The sequence below is a fragment of the Palaemon carinicauda genome, chromosome 12 (assembly GCF_036898095.1).
Source record: "Palaemon carinicauda isolate YSFRI2023 chromosome 12, ASM3689809v2, whole genome shotgun sequence".
Taxonomy (NCBI): Eukaryota; Metazoa; Arthropoda; class Malacostraca; order Decapoda; family Palaemonidae; genus Palaemon; species Palaemon carinicauda.
In genome coordinates, this window is record NC_090736.1 from 15,517,731 (window position 1) to 15,541,037 (window position 23,307).

The 23,307-nt window shown below is 47.7% G+C and overlaps 1 long non-coding RNA gene across 1 annotated transcript in view; it reads left to right on the top strand.

The window, feature by feature from the left end:
• LOC137650523 (uncharacterized) overlaps positions 1-23,307 on the top strand; it is a 54,365-nt gene that overhangs the window by 23,598 nt on the left and 7,460 nt on the right. Inside the window, exon 2 of the long non-coding RNA XR_011045976.1 lies at positions 3,938-4,083. This is a non-coding gene — a long non-coding RNA (uncharacterized lncRNA). The remainder of the gene's footprint in view (positions 1-3,937; positions 4,084-23,307) is intronic.

Here is a 23,307-nt window from a genome sequence, read left to right on the forward strand (position 1 = left end):
CCCACATGTGCCTCAATGAGACATGCCTTTCCCACACACGCCTAACCCATACACGACCGCATCCAGATGTACATTGCTCAGACGTGCATCACCCAGATGCACATCACTTAGACGGTCTCACCAAAGAACACTTATTCCAGATATGCTACCATATATCACACACTGGTTGGGAGTCCTCTGCCAGTTCATAGGATACCTCTAGATGAGACACAGGTTCCTAGACTAGGACAAATGCATCTCATGGCAATAGTCAGGAAGAAACTCCTATTGTAGGGGGATCTTTCACCAAAGAGAACTAAGGCATACACACTCCCTCAGTTCCTCAGAATTGCTGACAAGGTCAGTTCACAGGTCTCTGCAAGAGAAGATTCCCTAACGGCCCGAGATCTTACAGGATAGGATAATTCCTCCTGGAGTTTCGCATCGGAGGAAGTACTAGCGTGCACAAGAGGCTTCTCTATCCCTCTTATCTCTTGATCCTATAGCGTCCACACTAACCCCATGTATCACTGCGGACCACCTAACGACAGGCCACTTCCACTTCTGGTCAGGCATGATCTTTGACTCTAGCTAGGCAGGAACATAGGCTTGCACTGAGAAACAACCCTTTTCCCACGCCTTCCATCTTAATGTGGGGAACGAACTACCCTTTTCCGAGCAGACATGGTCAAGGACGAGGCCGACGCAGGGGGAAAAGTCGAGGACAGCATCCTCACTAGGGAGGCCATTCCTACTACGATGTCACCTGTCGGAAGATGCCTGCAACCCAGATGGAGGAGGAAGTGGTATCACTGGGGGAAAAGATGCACGGTAGACTGTCTTCGTTCTGGATACCTCCTCCCATTCATTAGCTTTTACCCTCCTCTAATTCCACCATCAGCAACATTATCATCCAGTCACCAGGGATCTGTGAAGGGTTCTTGGTTTGGGCTCTCAAGAGTCTTTACACATTGGCAGGTCAGTGAAATTATGAATCTGATAGTAATAAATTAAAAGAAATAAAGCCAGTTGTTTCTTTGAGAATCATCATTGCAGAGAGAAAGGAAGACCGAAGTAATCTTAGCCAGATTGCGCAAAGGTCACATAAAACTTACACATGGGTATTTGATGTTAACACCTCATGAAGCAGTGCCCAGGTTTAATGAGTGAAACTGTATTTTAACCATAAAATACATTCTTAGCAATTGTAAGTTTTTAAAAGAAAACAAGACGTATTTTGGTGGAAAAACTTTATTGAACTTTTATCAGACTGAAAATTTCTTTGATTTCAGGATTTTAACTTTTTTGAGAAACATAGGTTTTATAGATAAGGTTTAGATTCTATTTATCACAGATTTTTACCTCATGATTTATTTACTTTTTATCCATTGTTTGATATGTTTTATCCATTATATTTAATATATATTTTATATATATTTTATTTTATTCATTTATTCAACATTACTTTAAAAAGAAATTATTTTCTTCCTGATGTTAATCAGGCCTTCTCTGTAAGATTCGAAGTTGATTCATTGGGCTGGTTAATATCCCCCCTTAATAATAATAATGATAATGATGATAATACACATGTGCATACCAACGGCATTAGTTTCTTACAATATCTGGATGATTGGTTGATCTAGGCGGACTCAAAGGAAGCTCTTCTATGAGGCAGATTTCTTTCTTTTTGACATGATCTAGAAAAACTATGCTCAGTATCACCAGTGAAAGGTTATCGCTCAGCCTTAAGCCAGGTCTTTAGGCTGAAAGGAATTGATGCTTCCTCTTCATTAGAACTGTCCATGCTCGTACAGAGGTTTAAACTGGCCTGTCCTCCATCAGAAGTGAGGCCATCACCCTGGAACTTTGTCAAGGTCCTATATTCCCTGAAAAGGGCACCTTATGAACCATTGAAATTTGCTTCAGATAAAAGCCTCACTCTCAAAACGGTCTTTTCTTGCTTGCCCATGTCTCTGCTAAGTGGATAAGGGAGCTGCATGGTCTTTCCTTTAATGTATCGTTCTCTATCGTCCCTGAGTTCATTGCCAAAACCTTGAATCCATCAGTTCATAGTTCCAGCTTTTTATCTAATGGATTTTAAGCCTTAGAGAGGTAATTGACAATCCTGATCAGTTGATTTTGTGACCTGTGAGTACACTAAGGTGCTACCTTAAAGGTACGCTTGCAATCCAACCATACCTGCAACACTTTATATAATCTCTTGGCTAAGGGAGATCATTGACCATACTCTTTCACCACCACCCTCTTCCACCCCAGGTAGAGCTAGAGTTAAAGGACACGATGTCTTAAAGGGATTAGTAAGACCCTGGCATTTAGGAAGAATTTCCCTGTAATGCAGGTACTACAGGCAGGTGTGTGTAAACATCAAACTAAGTTCACTGCCCATTACATTACCTGCAGGAATTAACCCGCAGATCTCCTGACACCTTTTTTCTAGGGCCTGTAGTAGCTGCACAGCAGGTGGTATAGCTACCTCAACTCCTCTCACAGGACCATTAGCATCCATTAGAGATTACAGGGTATGTGCTACTCTTAGATGGAACTGAAGAATGACTGGCCTTTTTTTTTTTTTTTTTTTTTTTTTTTTTTTTTTTTTTTTTTTTTTTTTTTTTTTTTTTAATCTCACCTTCTCTTGGGGCACAGCATAAAAAACCTTGGCAAGCTGGAATCCATTCGACTGTAGATAAGCTCCACTTAGCCTGCAGCTGTCATTCTCTGCACTCCTTAATGAGGGGGGGGGTGTGTAGTAGCCACGCAAACCCGTTAGTAGACAAATACTACAAGGTGTGAAACAGGCAAACTCATTAGGATACATAAGCTACTAGGTTGTGACACCGAGACTTTCTACCCAGTGTCCTTTATTGCGCGGGCCGTGGACCTGATGGTATAATCACACCACTGGTACAGGAAGTGCAAGGAACCTGAACTCTCACTCCTTACAGGGTCTGAGTTTAGGAATCCTGCGATAAGTTTCCAGCCAGTTGAAACAGGAACTTCCTGCCCCCTAAGGACGAATGTTTGTATTTGTACTGAAACAAATGATGAATATGGAGATAATTCATATTTTTCCCAACCATACAAACGTGAGTCTTTTACTCATACTTTCCCGTCATCATCAACCCACTAGAAAGTCCCAGCTTCAATCAAAGACCAAGTGACCAAGCAGGGTCCGGGTCTTCCCTGCTCTTAGTCTGTAGCTACCAACCACATGTTTACATCTCGTTATAGAATTTTAACTGCTGTGTATTCTATCTTCATTATTATCTCCTGTGTAAAGGACTCGGGTTTGTATATTTAGGAAAAATGCAAAATTATCTCCAAATTCGCCATATTCTATTTCATTCCTTCATTGACTCTACCCTCTTGCCCAGATTTTTTTTTCAGTCTTATCAGTATACTGGGAATTTTTATGACGAATACAGTAATACCCTACCATAAGTCATCAACTAGTTTGAGTGGATTTTCGATGCAGGTCTGATTTTCACCTTATAAAGTTACTAATGTATTCTCTATACACATACTGAACATTAAGAAAACATCCAAATGGTAGGTCAGCTAACTATCGTAGGCATTTTGCAAAAAGAATATTATTCCAAATACATGGCTGTGTTTTATTGATCTCATTCTACTACCCAATTACCAAATCTCCCTCACCCCTTTCCCCCAATTAAAGCACAAGAGATTACTATCACTTCATGTTTTTTGTTTTTTTAAATCTTTCGTGAAAAAATTCTAAATTTGGTGTAGATGTGTTTAGCTAGGCTGACAAAGTTTGATGGTATTAACAATTCCTTCTTCCCCTAGAAAAAGGTTAATAATCTTTTTGGTTCTTTTGAAAAAGCCATTTAGTGTAAGCAGGACAAGATGTTCCAAAATTCATGCATTAAGAATATTAGTACAGTATAGATTTACCAATAATTTGCAACTTTTGTTTCAGAATGTCCTTGAGCTGTGATCAATATGGCTGATGTTTTATGAGACCAAAAGAAGACTGGTCGCTGTCTACTGACTAAGTACCAGTTTTAAGCAATGGATGAACAAGATGTTCAAGATCCCGACAAATTTTAGTGGCATTTATACCAAGTAAGTATAATATGTTAACATATTTAGGCCTACAAGGCAATGAATTTGAAAGTATTGCACTGTGTATATATATATATATATATATATATATATATATATATATATATATATATATATATATATATATATATATATATATATATATATAAAAAGCTGCATTACACTTGTTACTTTGTGTGTTTTCTCCATTCTTCATCCACCAAGCTATCTAGCTTCTTAAAGAATACGTTATTTCAATTCTATTCCTTCTAGAATCAAATTCTTTTGGCCGTCTTTTTGGGCTCAAGCCATGGCGTCCTGATGGAAGGTTCCTTTTTGGTAGCTTCCTTGGGTAAATAACTACTAGATATTCCCAGAGAATTTAACCACAGGTTATCACAGAATTCTAACTTCTGGAGCGAGTATCCTAAAGGTTTCCCTTTAAGACATCGTATATTAACAGGGGACGCATGTATTAACGCGCCACATAGCTATCTGCACCCCACATAGAGTTAACACTTCGATGTGTAGGGGCGGAGAATAGCTGGGGAGCCGTTCCACAGCTAATCTCGTCCGTGGCTACTTTTGGTACTCGAAACGTAAACAAACGGGTGCCATTGCTAAATGACGTCACGTCCGTCCTCATCCTTCGCATAGTAGCTTGCCTTACTAAGACGGATTTTCCCTGTGCTTATTTCATCGACTTGCATCTTAGCTATGTCTCTACCCTCGGCCTCGCCTTCTTCTGAAAAGTTGAGTACCAGGTTCCAGTATTGTTTAAATAAGCTCTGACCGTAAAGTAACTTTTACTTTTCGAGATATTTTATGTTTTTTGGCAGAGCTGTGCTGCTACCGGACACGCCATTTTATGGCGTCGCTGTTGTCTTGCATGCCTTATTTAGCTAGCCTCAACAGCTTATTCCGGCCTTATTAACTAATCGATACTATTAGTTATTTAGTCTTCATAGCTAGGAACTTCATATATCGTGTTTTGACGCTCTTTTATCGGTCATCGCCTGACCCCACACTAGATCGCTAGCCTAGCCCCTAGGCCAGAGTGCCTATCATCAGTGTTCATGCATGATATATTACAGTGATCCTAGGTTAAGTTATGAAGATAGTGGTATTATTTTATGATACTGTTTACTGTGATGCAAGTGTTTTCGCCTTCAGGGACCATATAGGGGATAGGTTTGATAGTGTGCCTTTCTAAACTAACCTAAATGTAGGACCCCTATATGCTCCCTTCACCCCCTGCCTTAGGGCATTCCCTCTGTGTAGCCTTGCTCCCCCTACCACGTAAGGGGATCAAGCTCATACCAGAGTACCTATCGCTTCTCTGTCCTCCCTAAGGGAATGATCCCCCCTTAGGGTTGCGTCCGAGAATGAGGAACGGCCTGCCCTTCCTCAATTGCTGAGGCTAGGTTACCTGACCTTCCCTGCAATTGCGATACGTCTTCCAACCTTCCTGGTTCAGGGTGTAACATCCCTGCTCTAGGTTAGGCTTGGGGGGAGCTAGTTCTGTGCCTTGCTTGAAACGGTACCCATGCACCGTTCTCAGCCAGGCTGCCTACCTTAGGCTAGGGAGCGTCCTCCCTTCCTTGGTGGCCGCTTTGGTACAGAGCCTCCCCTATGGAAGACCCTTCTTCTTCTCCCCTCCCCACCTATCACTTGTATGGCCTAGCCTATACTTAGGTTAGCCTATACCCATCTGTCCCCTGTCCTACAACTCCTCCTTAGGGTGGGCTGATAGGGCTACCTTGAGTCCCTGTGTGCAGTCCGCTCTAGTACATATACCCTTCATAGTGTCCTATGGGGTTAGCCACTGGATGCGTTTTGTCCGCAGGGGTTCTCCCCCCTCTTGGGTGTTCCCTAACCCTCCCTTGGGCTACTCTGGCATCCCACCATTCAGGTGGGATGCCTTGGGGTTCGTGTCCGTACCCCTACATCCCTCCTTCTGTCTCTTTCACTGTCCTGGTGCCGGTCCCTTGCCGCCTCTACTGTCGGCGATACCGCCCTCCCCCCTTGGTGACACTTTCCTTGCCCCCCCCTGGCCGACAGCCCTCCGTGTGCCGGAGGGCTGCCGCCTCCCGTCGGCGTACAGCCGATGGCCTACCCTCATACCTCCTAGCTTCGGTCGTCCGTCCATCGGGCCGGCCCCGGCGTGCCGGCATCCATTGCCGGTGGTCCGGTTCTGCTATAGCTCATCCTTGTCCCTGTCACCAAGCCGGCAACCTTCGGCTGCCGGAGCCGCCGCCTCCTGCCGTCGTGCCGCCGTTGTACCGGCGGCCGCCATCCTGGCATTACTCCTGACTTCTCTATTTGTCTTCCTTAATGCCAGAAACTCTGCTGGAGCGGCCTCCGGCGTGCCTCCGGTCTGCCGGCGCATTCCGGAGGCGCCAAGAGACTTGCACCCCTTCTCCTAGCTATCAACACATGCTGATAGCCCTACCTTGCAACCAGATGGTTTGACTACATAAATAGATAGGTATTGTCTTACCGTTCTATTAGTAGCCGTGCTGTCTTCTTGCATATCACAATTTTCCAGCATGCTGTGTGTATCTTAGCACGGCTGGTTGCCGGAAACCGTTATCCTATGGGGTCTTCTACACCCCCAATTCAATGGTCTGAGTGGTCTCAGTCCCACATTTATATCTTTGGCAATTCCTATTAGAATTCCCTTTGCCTCCCTGGCAATCTATGAAGAATTCTGCCTTGTGTCCTCGGTCACTAACAAATTGCCTATGGATAAGGTTACGGTAACCAGCCGGGCGGGTTACACGGAGTATGTGTCTATCTACTTCATTTCCCGCTCCACTCTCAAACATCACAATGTTTATATCACTTAAGATTAAGTTAAAAATTAACCTTTTAATATTTAACTTTAGAATATAAGTCATTAATATGACTTCCCCATACTCATGTTCTCTTTCTCTTACAGGAGGAGTACGTGAAATGTGACCACGGCTTCTGTGGAGTGAAGCGCCCGCACTTCTACGGGCACACGGCGTGTAGGACCCACGCCCCTTGCGCCAACAAGAAAGGCGATCTGAAGTTTTGGGACCCGCAGAACTGTACAGTCTGCAAGGACCGCCTGGTCGAGGCGTTCAACAATCCTCCCTCAGCGGAGGTTAGGGACGCTTCTCGAGAGAAGCTACGCAAGTGGGTGCGTGGCTTCCAAAAGAACGCCACCGGACCATACCTTGCCACCGAAGACTTGAGGGCCTTGCTTTTCCTGAAGGCATCCCCAAACTCTGTGGTCCCCAAGGATCAGAGCCCCACCGTCCAGATAACGGTGGAACCTAACGTAGTCATGGCTCAGTCCATGCACGAGTGCCGTTTGGATGCCGACAACACGGAACGTATGTCGGAAGTGTCGGAGAACACGGAAAGGAACCTCATGGGCGACGAACTGGACTATGAGGAAGACCAGGTGGAATACACTGAGTCGGAGCAGGAGGTCGCTCCACCTTCCACCCCCACACCGACTCCTACACTGACGGACGTATCACTCCCGTCTACCTCCGCTACCCCGGATCCCACCCTATCCAACGCCCAGGAGATGTTCCGAATGCTCGAGGCTCTCATGGATAAGGAACTCTGTGAGACACACGAGTTCTTCAGGTCCAACATGGGAAGTTCGAAGCAGCCGAAAAGGATTTCGGTTAAGGACCTCCCAGCATGCTCAGATACCAACCCCTGGAGGTATGCCGAGCACATGCCAATTACAACGGGCAAGATCTTCATCAGTGAGAAGATCGGCTCGATTGTACTGGAAGAAGTGGAATTCGTCCCGAACTTTGAGGCTTATCCGGACTGTTACGTCCGACTTCGATCCGAACCTGCCTCTAAAGAAGAGACCGAACCGAAGGAGGTGATTGTGTTCGATCTCGCGAAGGCCCAGGCTATGCTGGCCAATACAGTAAAAAGTAGGGGCTTTACCTGCTCGAAACTTCCGGCGCTTAGCAAGAAGCACCCTACCTACGTCGCACCAGACGATGCGACCCTCCCCTTCTTGGAAAAGGCCTTCACTGCGGTACATAAAGCAGTGGAAGAAGGAAAACCTTGCCCTGCACTGGAGGAGTGCAGACCCTTCTCCCTGACTACTCCCCCCGATGTTAGACACTGGAAAGATGTCCAGCATACATTCGTGGTAGGAAAACTAGAACCTGACGTCGCTGGCCGTCAGTTTAACGAAGACTTCCCGAAACTTAATGACCATCTCCTTCGTCGGGAACATGACACGAAGGAGAGGCTCGCCGCATCCATGTCCCTCCAGGTACAGCTCGACATCATGGCCGGTGACACTAGGGTCCCTGACTACTACATGGTTCTCGCCAAAACACATTTGGCGACCGTAGCAAAAGACCTGTACAGCTTCACGAAGGCTCGTAGAGCCTGTCGTGAATTCGTGTTCTCCAGTGCCACAGTGAGACACGAACCCCGGAGGCTGATTTCCTCCAACATCTGGGGTAAGCACCTCTTTCCCTCCTCCCTTGTGAAAGAGATCACCGATAAGGCCGCCACGGAGAACAGGAACCTTCTCCACAAGTGGGGCATGTCGAAGAAAAGGAAATCCTCTCGGCACGACGGCCCTCAGCCTCAGAGGAAATCCACCAAGCCGAAACCCCAGCAATGTCAACAGAGACGGCAGTTTCCGGGATCCGCTACTCCCCAAGTGGCAGCTCAGCCACAACAGACCTTTCAGCTGGTCACCCAACCGGTCTTGTCAGTCGCCGGTTTTCACCCCTGCTTTCGAGCAACAGTCAACTACCTTTCGTCCCAAAGGTAGAGGCTCAAACAGAGGTGCAGGCAGAGACGCATCTCGCCGTCCCTCCAGAGGCAGAGGAGGAAGGGGGGCTAGCGGCCAAGGTAGTAAACCCTCAGGACACCAGAAGCAATGAAGTGCTTCCGGTGGGAGGAAGACTCCGCCAATTCCAGGATCGTTGGACCTTCGATCCCTGGGCACACAGCATCGTCAAGAAGGGTCTAGGCTGGAGTTGGACTCAACCACCCCCAACCTTCCAGCAGTTCTTCCAACAGTTCTTCCAACAATCAACCCCCCTTCTAGAAGAATATGTCCTAGATCTCTTGAACAAGAAGGTGATAAAGAGGGTAAAGTCAACCAGGTTCCAAGGGAGACTGTTTTGCGTCCCCAAGAAGGACTCCGACAAACTCAGAGTCATTCTAGACTTATCCCCCCTCAACAAGTTCATAGCGAACAACAAATTCAAGATGCTGACTCTCCAACAGATAAGGACCCTTCTGCCTCAAGGTTCCTACACGGTCTCCATAGACCTGGCGGATGCCTACTGGCACGTTCCAATGAACCACCACGCTTCCTCCTACCTAGGATTTCGACTCCAAAGGAAAAGCTACGCCTTCAGGGCCATGCCCTTCGGCCTCAACGTGGCCCCTCGGATCTTCACAAAGCTGGCAGATGCCATCGTTCAACAGCTTCGCCTCCGCGGCGTCCAGGTGATGGCCTACCTCGACGACTGGCTGGTCTGGGCTCCATCGCCCGAAGATTGTCTAAGATCCTGCAACAAAGTTACCCAGTTCCTAGAACACCTGGGATTCAAGATAAACACCAAGAAATCTCGCCTCTCTCCGGCTCAGAAGTTCCAATGGTTAGGAATCCAGTGGAACCTTCAGTCACACCGCCTTTCCATCCCCCAGAAGAAAAGGAAGGAAATAGCAGGGTCTGTCAAGAGACTCCTGAAATCCAAACGGATCTCAAGACGTCAGCAGGAATGAGTTCTAGGCTCTCTACAGTTCGCCTCAGTGACAAACCCAGTGCTACGTGCACAGCTAAAGGATGCCGCGGGAGTCTGGAGACGTTCCGCATCCATCGCTCGAAGAGATCTCAAGAGACGGCTCCCAAACAGACTTCGGTTACTCCTAAAGCCGTGGTCGGAGCAAAGGCCCTGAAAAGGTCCATCCCTCTTCAACACCCACCTCCATCACTCAACATCCACACGGACGCTTCGCTGGAGGGTTGGGGAGGTCACTCCCACCAAAAACAGGTTCAAGGAACATGGTCTCCCCTATTCAAGATGTTTCACATCAACATCTTGGAGGCCATGGCGGTCCTTCTAACTCTGAAGAAACTCTCCCCGCCTCCCTCGATCCATATTCGTCTGACCCTGGACAACTCGGTGGTAGTTCGATGTCTCAATCGCCTAGGCTCAAGATCGCCCCAGATAAATCAGGTGCTTCTACTAATCTTCCGTCTGGCAGAGAATAAGAAATGGCACCTGTCTGCAGTTCATCTACAAGGATTCCGCAACGTGACGGCGGACGCTCTATCTCGAACAAGCCCGATAGAGTCGGAATGGTCTCTAGACGCAAGATCCTTCTCCTTCATCTCTCACCAAGTCCTAGAACTTCAGATCGATCTCCTCGCAACGAGCGACAACAATCAACTTCCTCGATATGTGGCCCCGTACGAGGACCCCAAGGCAGAAGCAGTGGACGCCATGTCACTGGATTGGAACAGATGGTCCAGGATCTACCTGTTCCCTCCCACTAACCTTCTGCTAAAAGTCCTCTCCAAACTGAGAACCTTCAAAGGAACAGCGGCCCTAGTGGCTCCCAAGTGGCCCCGGAGCAACTGGTACCCCCTAGTCCTGGAGCTACAACCCACGCTGATCCCTCTCCCGGGCCCAGTTCTCTCCCAGCAAGTACAGAAGTCGACTGTCTTCGCTTCATCATCGAAAGTCAGGGACCTTCATCTCATGATTTTCTCTCCCTAGCCGCGAAGAAAAGGTTTGGGATCTCGAAGAAAAGTCTAGACTTCCTCGAGGAATACAAGACCGAATCCACACGACGGCAATACGAATCATCCTGGAGAAAATGGGTCTCATTCGTCAAGGCGAAAAATCCTAGGGAAATCACCATCGATTTTTGCATGTCCTTCTTCATTCACCTTCATGGACAGGGCTTAGCAGCCAACACGATTTCTACTTGCAAATCGGCCTTGACTAGACCACTACTGTACGCCTTCCAGATTGATCTGTCCAGCGACATCTTCAATAAACTACCGAAGGCATGCGCTCGTCTACGCCCAGCACCCCCACCAAAACCTATCTCCTGGTCCCTGGACAAGGTGCTCCATTTTGCCTCCAATTTAGACAACGATTCGTGCCCTCTCAAGGATCTGACTCAAAAGGTTATATTTCTTTTTGCTCTTGCTTCAGGAGCCCGAGTCAGCGAAATAGTGGCATTATCAAGGGACGAGGGTCACATTCTGTTTACAGACTCAGGAGACCTTACCCTCTTCCCGGATCCGACGTTTCTCGCTAAAAACGAACTACCAACCAAAAGATGGGGCCCTTGGAGAATCTGCCCCCTGAAAGAAGATGCCTCTCTATGTCCAGTAGAGCGCCTCAAGGTCTATCTTCGTAGAACTTCTGACTTTGGTGGAGGCCAACTCTTCAAAGGAGAAACATCGGGTAGCGACCTGTCACTGAAACAACTAAGAGCGAAAATCACCTACTTCATTCGCAGAGCGGATCCTGACAGTACACCCGCAGGTCATGATCCTAGAAAATTCGCATCGTCCCTGAATTTCTTACAGAGCATGAATTTCGAAAGCCTCAAGAGTTTCACGGGCTTGAAATCCTCGCGTGTTTTCTTCAAGCATTACGCGAAACAAGTGCATAAAGTCAAACATTTTGTGGTAGCCGCAGGTAGTGTTATGAAACCTGCACCTAACTCTGCATAGAACAGTGAGTTGCTTGGGACTCTAACTCCTCGGGTGCCTATGTTGACCCTCGCGTGATACGTAGTGAATTCAGAGACACTTAGTGTTTTTCATAGACTGTTCTTCTCTCAGGTGAAATGTCATAGTCGTCACATGAGTGCCGTATGCCTAGTGCATGATGTGTTTTTTCTTTTAAAGACTAATGTTCCTCTGGAACCTGTGCTTTCTAATAATTTGAAATTTTCTTTCAGATTCAAGAGCGAAATCTTTCATTACTATGTACATTATAATTTATTGTAAATTACCTTTACATCCTTTATTGCATTTATTTACCATATTCTGCAATTGTGAAATAAAATTTCTATTTTATTTACTTGTGCGTCTCAATCCGCTCCTACTTATACTATTAAATACATGGTTGTCATAGTTTCATTATCCCCTCCCCTTTTTCTTTATAAAAACGATGAAGATAATTGGTTCAATCCATATTATATACTCACCTATGCTATGTAATATTCCTAACTGAATACTTACTTACACTATACCTTCGAGACCAGACCGTTCTCCTTTACAATATACAGTGCCTAACCACCACTTGTCTGTTTTTGAGAATGTTCCTATATGAATAGCAACCATTCTGTCTTGTCTCCGAGTTCTTCACGTTCTCCCCGCAAGGTGGGTAGCCCTTCAAGAACCACTTTGATCCTCAGCATGGTCCGTTGGGACTTCTCTGCCAAGGGGGGCAGGAAGTTTCAGCCCCACGGAACCTCTATCAAGATTACCATGCTTACTCTATTCAAAGCCCTCGGCACTTACATTAAAAGGGGAAAATCTACCACGATACATTGATTCTCTGGTATTCTTCCATCAGGACGCCATGGCTTGAGCCCAAAAAACGGATTTTGAGCGAAGCGAAAAATCTATTTTTGGGTGAGATAGCCATGGCGTCCTGATGGACCCTCCCTGCTATTCTAGTCCAGCCTTTCAGGTCCCACCCTGTCCTGCTGTATCATGGCGATCGGCAAGCAACTGGCTTCAGGATGAGGACGGACGTGACGTCATTTAGCAATGGCGCCCGTTTGTTTACGTTTCGAGTACCAAAAGTAGCCACGGACGAGATTAGCTGTGGAACGGCTCCCCAGCTATTCTCCGCCCCTACACATCGAAGTGTTAACTCTATGTGGGGTGCAGATAGCTATGTGGCGCGTTAATACATGCGTCCCCTGTTGATATACGATGTCTTAAAGGGAAACCTTTAGGATACTCGCTCCAGAAGTTAGAATTCTGTGATAACCTGTGGTTAAATTCTCTGGGAATATCTAGTAGTTATTTACCCAAGGAAGCTACCAAAAAGGAACCTTCCATCAGGACGCCATGGCTATCTCACCCAAAAATAGATTTTTCGCTTCGCTCAAAATCTGTTTTTTGAGTCTGGAAATTACTGGTTGTAGGAAGGTTCAACTGGGTACTTTTGGCAATTCATTACTGGCAGTAGGTTCTGTTATGTGCATTCATTTATTCTCTGACTTTCTTTTCCTTTGTTTACTATGTTCTTTCCCCCCTTATGCCTTTCAGTAACTATTGTTTTCTGCTCCTGTCTCTTCCTATCAGTTAAGAACCTATCATTTTGGGTTGGTACAGTGTAAAAATTTAGCTTGATGTCCTTTTTGTAATTGAGTTTTCTTAGTATAGTGGCATATGTATACAGGCTTTTAACATTTTATACAGTTAACTCTTACTGACCCCGTGTTTGGTATTTGCAAATTTCTTATAACGAGAAAACTCTAAGTTTGACACCATCTTCCTTAACCCCCCCCCCCCCCCACAAAAAAAAAATCTTAACATGAGTCAAAACAAGAATTTTAGAGTTAAAAATCGCCTAATAAAGTATGTTAAAAAGCTCAAGTCAGAACATGTAATTTATCTAGACGAATAGTCTCATGGTCATATGGTTTCAATTTATAAGATCTTGAAGAATAGCAGGAATGAATTGGATATCTAAACGACTTTGAAAGCAGTTTTAAACTCATGAGTCTTTAGATTTACAATATATCAATGGAGGCTGTTTTCGAACGTTGAGAAATCGGTAACTAATATTGTACATTATTACAAATGAACACCCCCCCCCCCAAAAAAAAAAAGACACGTCAAAACGAAACTTTGTCACGAAAATTCAAACAGCGTTAAATTAAAATGCGCTAGTCAAAACGAAAAAATTTTGCATTAGCAATTGAAAAATAATACTGTACAGTATTAAAACTTAGTAACTAATACTGTACAGTATTTGAAAAACTACAAATAATACTCTACATCATTAAAATTTGCCAAAGAACACGAGTCAAAACATTAAATTTAGAGTTACAAGTCGCCTAAACGTGAAATTTAGCCCTAGAATTTGGTAAATAGTTCTATTAGTTAAAAAATTAACGGATTTTGAGCGAAGCGAAAAATCTATTTTTGGGTGAGATAGCCATGACGTCCTGATGGAAGGTTCCTTTTGGTAGCTTCCTTGGGTATATTAACTACAAGGATATTCCTAGAGAATTAAACCACAGGTTATCACAGAATTCTTACTTCTGGTGCGAGTATCCTAAAGGTTTCCCTTTAAGACATCGTATATCAACAGGGGACGCATGTATTAACACGCCACATAGCTATCTGCACCCCATATAGAGTTAACACTTCGATATGGAAAGGTGGAGAATAACTGGGGAGCCGTTCCACAGTTACACTCGTCCGTGGCTACTTTTGGTACTCGAAACGTAAACAAACGGGCGCCATTGTTAAATGACGTCACGTCCGTCCTCATCCTGATGCCAGCTCCTTGCTAATCTCCATGATACAGCAGGACAGGGCGGGGCCTGAAAGGCTGGACTAGAATAGCAGGGAGGGTCCATCAGGACGTCATGGCTATCTCACCCAAAAATAGATTTTTCGCTTCGCTCAAAATCCGTTTTTTGGGCTCAAGCCATGACATCCTGATGGAAGAGTACCAGAGAATCAATGTACCGTGGAAAATTTCCCCTTATTACAGTAAGTGCCAAGGGCTTTGAATAGAGGTATGCACTGTGACCTCGGTAGAGGTTCCGTGGGGATACAGCTTCCTGCCCCCCTTGGCAGAGAAGTCCCAACGGGTTATACCAAAATTCAAAGTGGTCATCGAAGGGCTACTCACCCTGCGGAGAGTTCGTGAAGGACTCGGAGACAAGACAGAATGGTCAATATTCGTGTAGGAACATTCTCAACAGTAGATAAGTGATGGTTAGTCACTATATTTCATGGTTAGAGAACAATCTGGTCTCGAAGGTATGGCGTAAGTAAGTATTCAATTAGGAATATTACACAGCATATGTGAGTATATAATACAGACAAAACATATTATTCTTCTCATTTCAAAAGAAAGGGGTAAATGAAACTATGACATTCATGTATTTCATTGTGTAAATAGGAGCGAATAGAGACGCACAAGTAATAAAATAGACATTTTATTTCACAATTGAAGGTTATAGTAGTAATAAATGCAATAAGGGATGTAAAGTTAATTTACAATAATAAATAATGTACATAGAAATTAGAAGACTTCAATCTTGAATCTGAAAGAAATTTCAAATTATTAGAAAGCACAAGTTCCAGAGGAACGTCAGTCTTTAAAAAAGGAAAAAACACATCATGCCCTAGGCATGTGGCACTCATGTGAAGTCTATGACATTTCACCTTGTAAAGAACAGTCTATTAGAAACACTAAGTGTCCATGAAATCACTATGTATCACACGAGGGTCAACACAGGCACCCGTAGAGTTAGTCCCAAGTAACTCGATATTCTATGCAGAGTTAAACTGCAGGTTTCATAACACTACCTGCGGGTACCACGAAATGTTTGACTTCATGCACTTGCTTCGCGTAGTGCTTGAAGAAAACGCGCGAAGATTTCCATCCTGTGGAGCTCTTGAGGCTTTCGAAATCCATACACTGGAAGAAATTCAGAGAAGATGCGACTTTTCTAGGATCGTGACCTGCGGGTGTACTGTCAGGATCCGCTCTGCGAATGAAGTAGGTGATTTTCGCTCTTAGTTGTTTCAGTGACAAGTCGCTACCCGATGTTTCTCCTTTGAAGAGTTGGCCTCCACCAAAGTCTGAAGTTCTTCAAAGATAGACCTTGAGACTCTCTACTGGACATAGAGAGACATCTTCCTTCAGGGGGGCAGATTCTCCAGGGGCCCCATCTCTTGGTGGGTAATTCGTTTTTCGCGACAAACGTCGGATCAGGGAAGAGGGTAAGTTCTCCTGAGTCTGTGAACAGGATATGACCCTCGTCTCTTGATAATGCCACTATTTCACTGACTCGGGCTCCCGAGGCGAGAGCAAAAAGGAATATAACTTTTTGAGTCAGATCCTTGAGAGGGCACGAATCGTTGTCCAAGTTAGAGGCAAAATGGAGCACCTTGTCCAGGGACCAGAAGATAGGTTTCGGCGGAGGTGCTGGGCGTAGTCGAGCGCATGCCTTTGGTAGTTTATTGAAGATATCGCTGGACAGATCAATCTGGAAGGCGTACAGTAGTGGTCTAGTCAAAGCCGATTTGCAGGTAGAAATCGTGTTGGCTGCTAAGCCTTGTCCATAAAGGTGAATGAAGGACATGCAAAAATCAATGGTGATTTCCGTAGGGTATTTTGCTTTGACGAACGAGACCCACTTTCTCCAGGATGATTCGTATTGCCGTCGTGTGGATTCGGTCTTGTATTCCTCGAGGAAGTCTAGACTTTTCTTCGAGATCCCAAACCTTTTCTTCGCGGCTAGGGAGAGAAAATCATGAGATGAAGGTCCCTGACTTTCAGTGATGAAGCGAAGACAGTTGACTTCTGTACTTGCTGAGAGAGAACTGGGCCCGGGAGGGGGATCAGCTTGGGCTGCAGCTCCAGGACCAGGGGGTACCAATTGCTCCGGGGCCACTTGGGAGCCACTAGGGCCGCTGTCCCTTTGAAGGTTCTCAGTTTGGAGAGGACTTTTAGCAGAAGGTTGGTGGGAGGGAACAGGTAGATCCTGGACCATCTGTTCCAATCCAGTGACATGGCATCCACTGCTTCTGCCTTGGGGTCCTCGTACGGGGCCACATAACGAGGAAGTTGATTGTTGTCGCTCGTTGCGAAGAGATCGATCTGAAGTTCCGGGACTTGGCGAGAGATGAAGGAGAATGATCTTGCGTCTAGAGACCATTTCGACTCTATCGGGCTTGTCCGTGATAGAGCGTCCGCCGTCACGTTGCAGAATCCTTGTAGGTAAACTGCAGACAGGTGCCATTTCTTCTTTTCTGCCAGGCGGAAGATCGGAAGAAGCACCTGATTTATCTGGGGCGATCTCGAGCCCTGACGATTGAGACATCTGACTACCACCGAGTTGTCCAGAGTCAGACGGATGTGGATCGAGGGAGGCGGAGAGAGTTTCTTCAGAGTGAGAAGGACCGCCATGGCCTCCAAGATGTTGATGTGAAACATCTTGAATGGGGGAGACCATGTCCCTTGAGCCTGTTGTTGGTGGGAGTGACCTCCCCAACCCTCCAGCGAAGCGTCCGTGTGGATGTTGAGTGATGGAGGTGGGTGTTGAAGAGGAATGGACCTTTTCAGGGCCTTTGCTTCCGACCACGGCATTAAGAGTAACCGAAGTCTGTTTGGGAGCCGTCTCTTGAGTTCTCTTCGAGCGATGGATGCAGAACGTCTCCAGACTCCCGCGGCATCCTTTAGCTGTGCACGAAGCACTGGGTTTGTCACAGAGGCGAACTGTAGAGAGCCTAGAACTTGTTCCTGCTGTCGTCTTGAGATCCTTTTGGATTTCAGCAGTTTTTTGACAGACCCTGCTATTTCCTTCCTTTTCTTCTGTGGGATGGAAAGGTGGTGTGACTGAAGATCCCAATGGATTCCTAACCATTGGAACTTCTGAGCTGGAGAGAGGCGAGATTTCTTGGTGTTTATCTTGAATCCCAGGTGTTCTAGGAACTGGGTGACTTTGTTGCAGGATCGTACACAATCTTCGGGCGATGTCGCCCAGACCAGCCAGTCGTCTAGATAGGCCATCACTTGGACGCCGCGGAGGCGGAGCTGTTGAACGATGGCATCTGCCAGCTTGGTGAAGATCCGTGGGGCCACGTTCAGCCCGAAGGGCATGGCCCTGAAAGCGTAGCTTTTCCTTTGGAGTCGAAATCCTAGGTAGGAGGAAGCGTGGTGGTTTATTGGAACGTGCCAGTAGGCATCCGCCAGGTCTATCGAGACCGTGTAGGACCCTTGAGGCAGAAGGGTCTGTATTTGTTGAAGAGTCAGTATCTTGAACTTGTTGTTCGCGATGAACTTGTTGAGGGGGGATAAGTCTAGAATTACTCTGAGTTTGTCGGAGTCCTTCTTGGGGACGCAAAACAGTCTCCCTTGGAACCTGGTTGACTTTACCCTCTTTATCACCTTCTTGTTCAAGAGTTCTAGGACATATTCTTCCAGGAAGGGGGTTGACTGTTGGAAGAATTGCTGGAAGGTTGGGGGTGGTTGAGTCCAGCTCCAGCCTAGTCCCTTCTTGACGATACTGTGTGCCCAGGGATCGAAGGTCCAACGATCCTGGAATTGGCAGAGTCTTCCTCCCACCGGAAGCACTTCATTGCTTCTGGCTTCCCGAGGGTTTGCTACCTCGGCCGCTAGCTCCCCTTCCTCCTCTGCCTCTGGAGGGACGGCGAGACGCATCTCTGCCTGAGCCTCTGCTTGAGCCTCTACCTTTGGGACGAAAGGTAGTGGATTGCTGCTCAAATGCAGGGGTGAAGACCGGTGACTGTGACAGGACCGGTTGGGTGACCAGCTGAAAGGTCTGTTGTGGCTGAGCTGCCACTTGGGGAGTAGCGGAACCCGGAAACTGCCGTCTCTGTTGACGTTGCTGGGGTTTTGGCTTCGTGGGTTTCCTCTTAGGTTGAGGGCCGTCGTCCTGAGAGGATTTCCTTTTCTTCGACATGCCCCACTTATGGAGAAGGTTCCTGTTCTCCGTGGCGGCTTTGTCGGTGATCTCTTTCCCTAGGGAGGAGGGAAAGAGGTGTTTACCCCAGATGTTGGAGGAAATCAGCCTCCGGGGTTCGTGTCTCACTGTAGCGCTCGCGAACACGAATTCACGACAGGCTCTACGAGCCCTAGTGAAGCTCTACAGATCCTTCATGACCGTTGTCAGATGCGTTTTGGCAAGGACCATGTAGAAGTCATGGACCCTAGTGTCACCGGCCATGACTTCAAGCTGTACCTGGAGGGACATAGATGCGGCAAGCCTTTCCTTCGTATCATGTTCCCTACGAAGGAGGTGATCGTTGAGTTTTGGGAGGTCCTCGTTAAACTGACGACCAGCAACGTCAGGCTCTAGCTTCCCCACTATGAATGTCGACTGGACGTCTTTCCAGTGCCTATCATCAGGGGGAGTAGTCAGGGAGAAGGGCCTGCACTCCTCCAGTACAGGGCAAGGTTTCCCTTCTTCCATTGCTTTCTGTACCACAGTGAAGGCCTTTTCAAGAAAAGGAAAGGTCGCATTGTCCGGTGCGACGAAGGTCGGGTGCTTTTTACTAAGCGCCGGCATTTTTGAATTGGTGAAGCCCCTACTTTTCACCGCGTTGGCTAGCATAGCCTGGGCCTTCGAGAGATCGAACACAATAACCTCCTTCGGTTCGGTCTCTTCTTTAGAGGCGGGTTCGGACCTGAGTCGGACGTAACAGTCCGGGTAAGCCTCAAAGTTCGGGAAGAACTCCACTTCTTCCAACGCAATCGAGCCGACCTTCTCGCTGATGAAGATCTTGCCCGTGGTGATCGGCATGTGCTCGGCATACCTCCATGGGTTAGTATCCGAGCAGGCAGGGAGGTCCTTAACCGAAATCCTTTTCGGTTGCTTAGAACTTCCGAGGTTGGACTTGAAAAACTCGTGAGTCTCGCGAAGTTTCTTATCCATGAGAGCTTCAAGCATCTTGAACATCTCCTGAGTGCCTGATGGGATGGGGTCCGGGGTAGCGGATGTTGAAGGAATTGATTCCTCAGTCGGTGTAGGAGTTGGTGCAGGGGTACAAGCGGGAGCGACCTCATGCTCCGAATCAGGGTATTCCACCTGATCTTCCTCATAGTCGAGCTCCTCGCCCATGAGGTTCCTCTCCGTAGTCTCCGACACTAACGACATACGTTCCACGTTGTCGGAATCCAGACGGCACTCATGCATGGACTGGGCCATGACCACATAGGTTCCACCACTATCTGGACGGTAGGAATCTGATCACTAGGGACCATTGAGTCTTTCGATGCCTTCGGGAATAGCAAGGCCCTCAAATCTTCGGTAGCAAGATACGGTCCGGTGGCGTTCTTCTGGAAGCCACGCACCGACTTGCGTAGCTTCTCTCGAGCGTTGTCCCTTACCTCCGCTGAAGGAGGATCGTCGAACGCTTCGACCAGACGACTCTTGCAGACTGTACAGTGCTGCGGGTCCCAATATTTCAGGTCGCCTTTCTTGGCGGCGCAGGGGGCGTGGGTCCGACACGCCTTGTGCCCGTAGAAGTCCGGGCACTTCACTCCACAGAAGTTGTGGTCACACTTCATATACTCCTCCTGTAAGGACAGTGAGACAAGCGTCACCAAGATCAACTGATACTTTATTTGAATGCGCACGGAAATACATAACAAGGTGCGGACGGAAACGTAGGATTACATTGGCGCCAAGTCAGATTGAAGTGCCCGCCAAAATATGTGTGTTTTCTTACACTTACAAATATATGAATTATGGGTTAACAAAAACATGTCATGAAACGATACATACATCAAAATGTAGCTCTGGTAGAGCGGAATATATGTACATAGGACACCACAGTGTGGCGAAGAGAGAATTTAAATAAATAAGTAGTTTGTCGATTTTCTGGACGACGAAGGGATCGGTGTCCTTACAAGTACTCCCCCCCCCCCCAAGACATCGGGCGGCGTAGAGGGCTGATGATCAATCTTCGTATCTCTTCGGGCATCAGAGGGTTCCTCTTGTTTTTGAACGGAGGGGCGCACTGGCGGTCGGTGTAAGGATCTCTTCCTCTTGACGTCGTTTGATGATTTTTCCTTCGTTGGGCGGCTTGTTTTGTGGCGGAACTCTGGGTCTGCCAGGTCCAGCGGAGGCGGTGTCGCTTCCTTCGAGAAACGCTGGTTTCATGCGGTCTATAGAGACCCAGTCCTCTTGGCCATGGACGTCGAGAAGGAAGGCTTTCGTTGTCTTTTTAATAACCCGGTAGGGACCTCGATAAGGTCTAGTCAGTGGTTGTCGATGAGCGTCGACACGGACGAAAACGTACTTGCAGTCATCCAGGCTTTTTGGCTTGAAGTGCTTGGTTCTGTCCTGGTAAGTTTTGAGACACGACCTGAACTTCCTGGCGATATCCCTTAGGTGATCCAGCTGCGTGTCGTCGGTTGATGAGGGAAAGAATTCGCCAGGAACTGCGAGCGCTTCCCCGTAAACTTTTTCGGCAGGCGAAGGCTCGCCGTCTGCGCGAGGGGCGGTGCGAAGGCCGAGGAGTACCCAAGGAAGTCGTGATTTCCAGTCCCCGTCGGTGCAGCTCGCCATCAGGGACGCCTTGAGGGCGCGGTGTGTTCGTTCGACCATGCCGTTTGCCGCGGGGTTGTATGCCGTGGTGCTGTGGAGCGTCGTCCCCATCAGGTTCGCCAAAGGCAGCCATATTTCTGAGAGGAAAGCGGGGCCTCTGTCAGTCGTGATGTCGTCAGGAACGCCGAACCTGCTCTCCCAGCTTGACAGGAGGGCTTTGGCACATGCTTGAGTCGTAGCTTCGGTCATCGGCGATGCCTCCAACCACCTCGTGGAGCGATCGATGATCGTAAGTAGGTAGCGAGCGGATCCAGAAGGGGGCAATGGTCCCACGACGTCGATGTGTATATGTCCGAAACGTCTTTTTGGCTGGGGAAAATCGCCCACCCCCGATTCGGTGTGACGGCTGACCTTGCTTGACTGGCAGTTGATGCATGACCTCGCCCATTCCCGGGCGTCCTTTTTTATCCCTGGCCAGACAAACTTTTCAGACAGAAGGCGAGCAGTGGTGCGTCCTGAGGGGTGCGAAAGTCCGTGGATGATATCGAATATTTTCCTTCTGCAGGAGGCTGGTACCCAGGGACGAGGGCGGCCCGTGCTGGTGTCGCAAAGAATAGTTACTCCTGCTGGTCCGAGGGGAACCGCACTTATCTTGAGCGCGGATGGCTCCGTCAGGTGAACCTGTGCTTCTCGGTCGGTGCGTTGTTCGGTTGCGAGATTGGCGTAGTCGATTCCCAGGTGGATCGCGTCAATTTCAATCCTTGAAAGGGCGTCCGCGACTGGGTTTTTCTTTCCTAGGACGTAACGTATGGTGCACCCGAATTCGGCGATTGATGCGAGATAACGTTGTTGTCGGGATGACCATGCGTCCGTTGATTTCGTGAAGGCGTGGACGAGGGGTTGATGATCCGTTGCGATTGTGAAGGGGGTACCCTCCAAGATGTGCCTGAAGTGGCGGACGGCGAGGTAGACGGCGAGGAGTTCCCTATCGAAGGTGCTGTATCTTGTTTCGGCGGGTTTCAATTTCTTGCTGAAGAATGCCAGCGGTCGAGGAGAACCATCGACGAGTTGCTCAAGCACAGCCCCGCAGGCGACGTTGCTGGCGTCGGTCGTTAGTCGTAGGGGCGCGTTGTCGTCGAAATGAGCCAGGGTGGTGGCATTCGCAAGGGCATCCTTCGTCCGGGCGAATGCCTGTTGCTGGGGCAAGCCCCACTCGAGTTTTTTTGCTTTTCCTTTCAGGACGTCGTCGAGGGGTGACAGGGTTTGTGCGATGTTGGGGATGAAGCGCCTGTAGTAATTGACCATTCCCAAGAACTCCTGAAGTTGGCGAATGGTCGTAGGTATTGGGAACTTCCTGATGGCGTCGACTTTGGTTGTCATGGGTTTTACCCCGCGCGAGGATACACGGTGACCAAGGAAATCCACTCCCTCCGCACCGAACGTACATTTGTCGAAGCGTACGACTAGGCCGTTCTCCTGTAGGCGCTTTAGGACGGTGCGGACGTGTCCCCGGTGTTCCTCCTTGGTTTTCGAGAATATCAGGATGTCGTCGACGTAGCAGACGCAGAAAGGTAGGTCACCCAGAATGCTATCCATTAGTCGTTGGAAGGTTGCCCCGGCGTTGCGTAGACCGAAGGTTGAGTATGCGAAGGTGTAGGATCCGAACGGCGTTACAATGGCAGTTTTTGGGATATCTTCCGGGAATACGGGGACCTGGAAGTAAGACTTGAGAAGGTCCATCTTGGTAAAAAACCTTGCGCCGTGCAACGCGTTCGTTAGGTCCTGCATGTTGGGCAGTGGGTAGTGATCGGGCGTTGTGATGAGGTTGAGGCGCCTGTAGTCGCCGCATGGTCTCCAGGACCCGTCCGGCTTTTTAACCATGTGCAGGGGTGATGCCCAGGGGCTCGATGCTTTCTTACAGATACCCATGCGTTCCATGTCCTCGAAGGCGCGTTTGGCATCCTTCAGTTT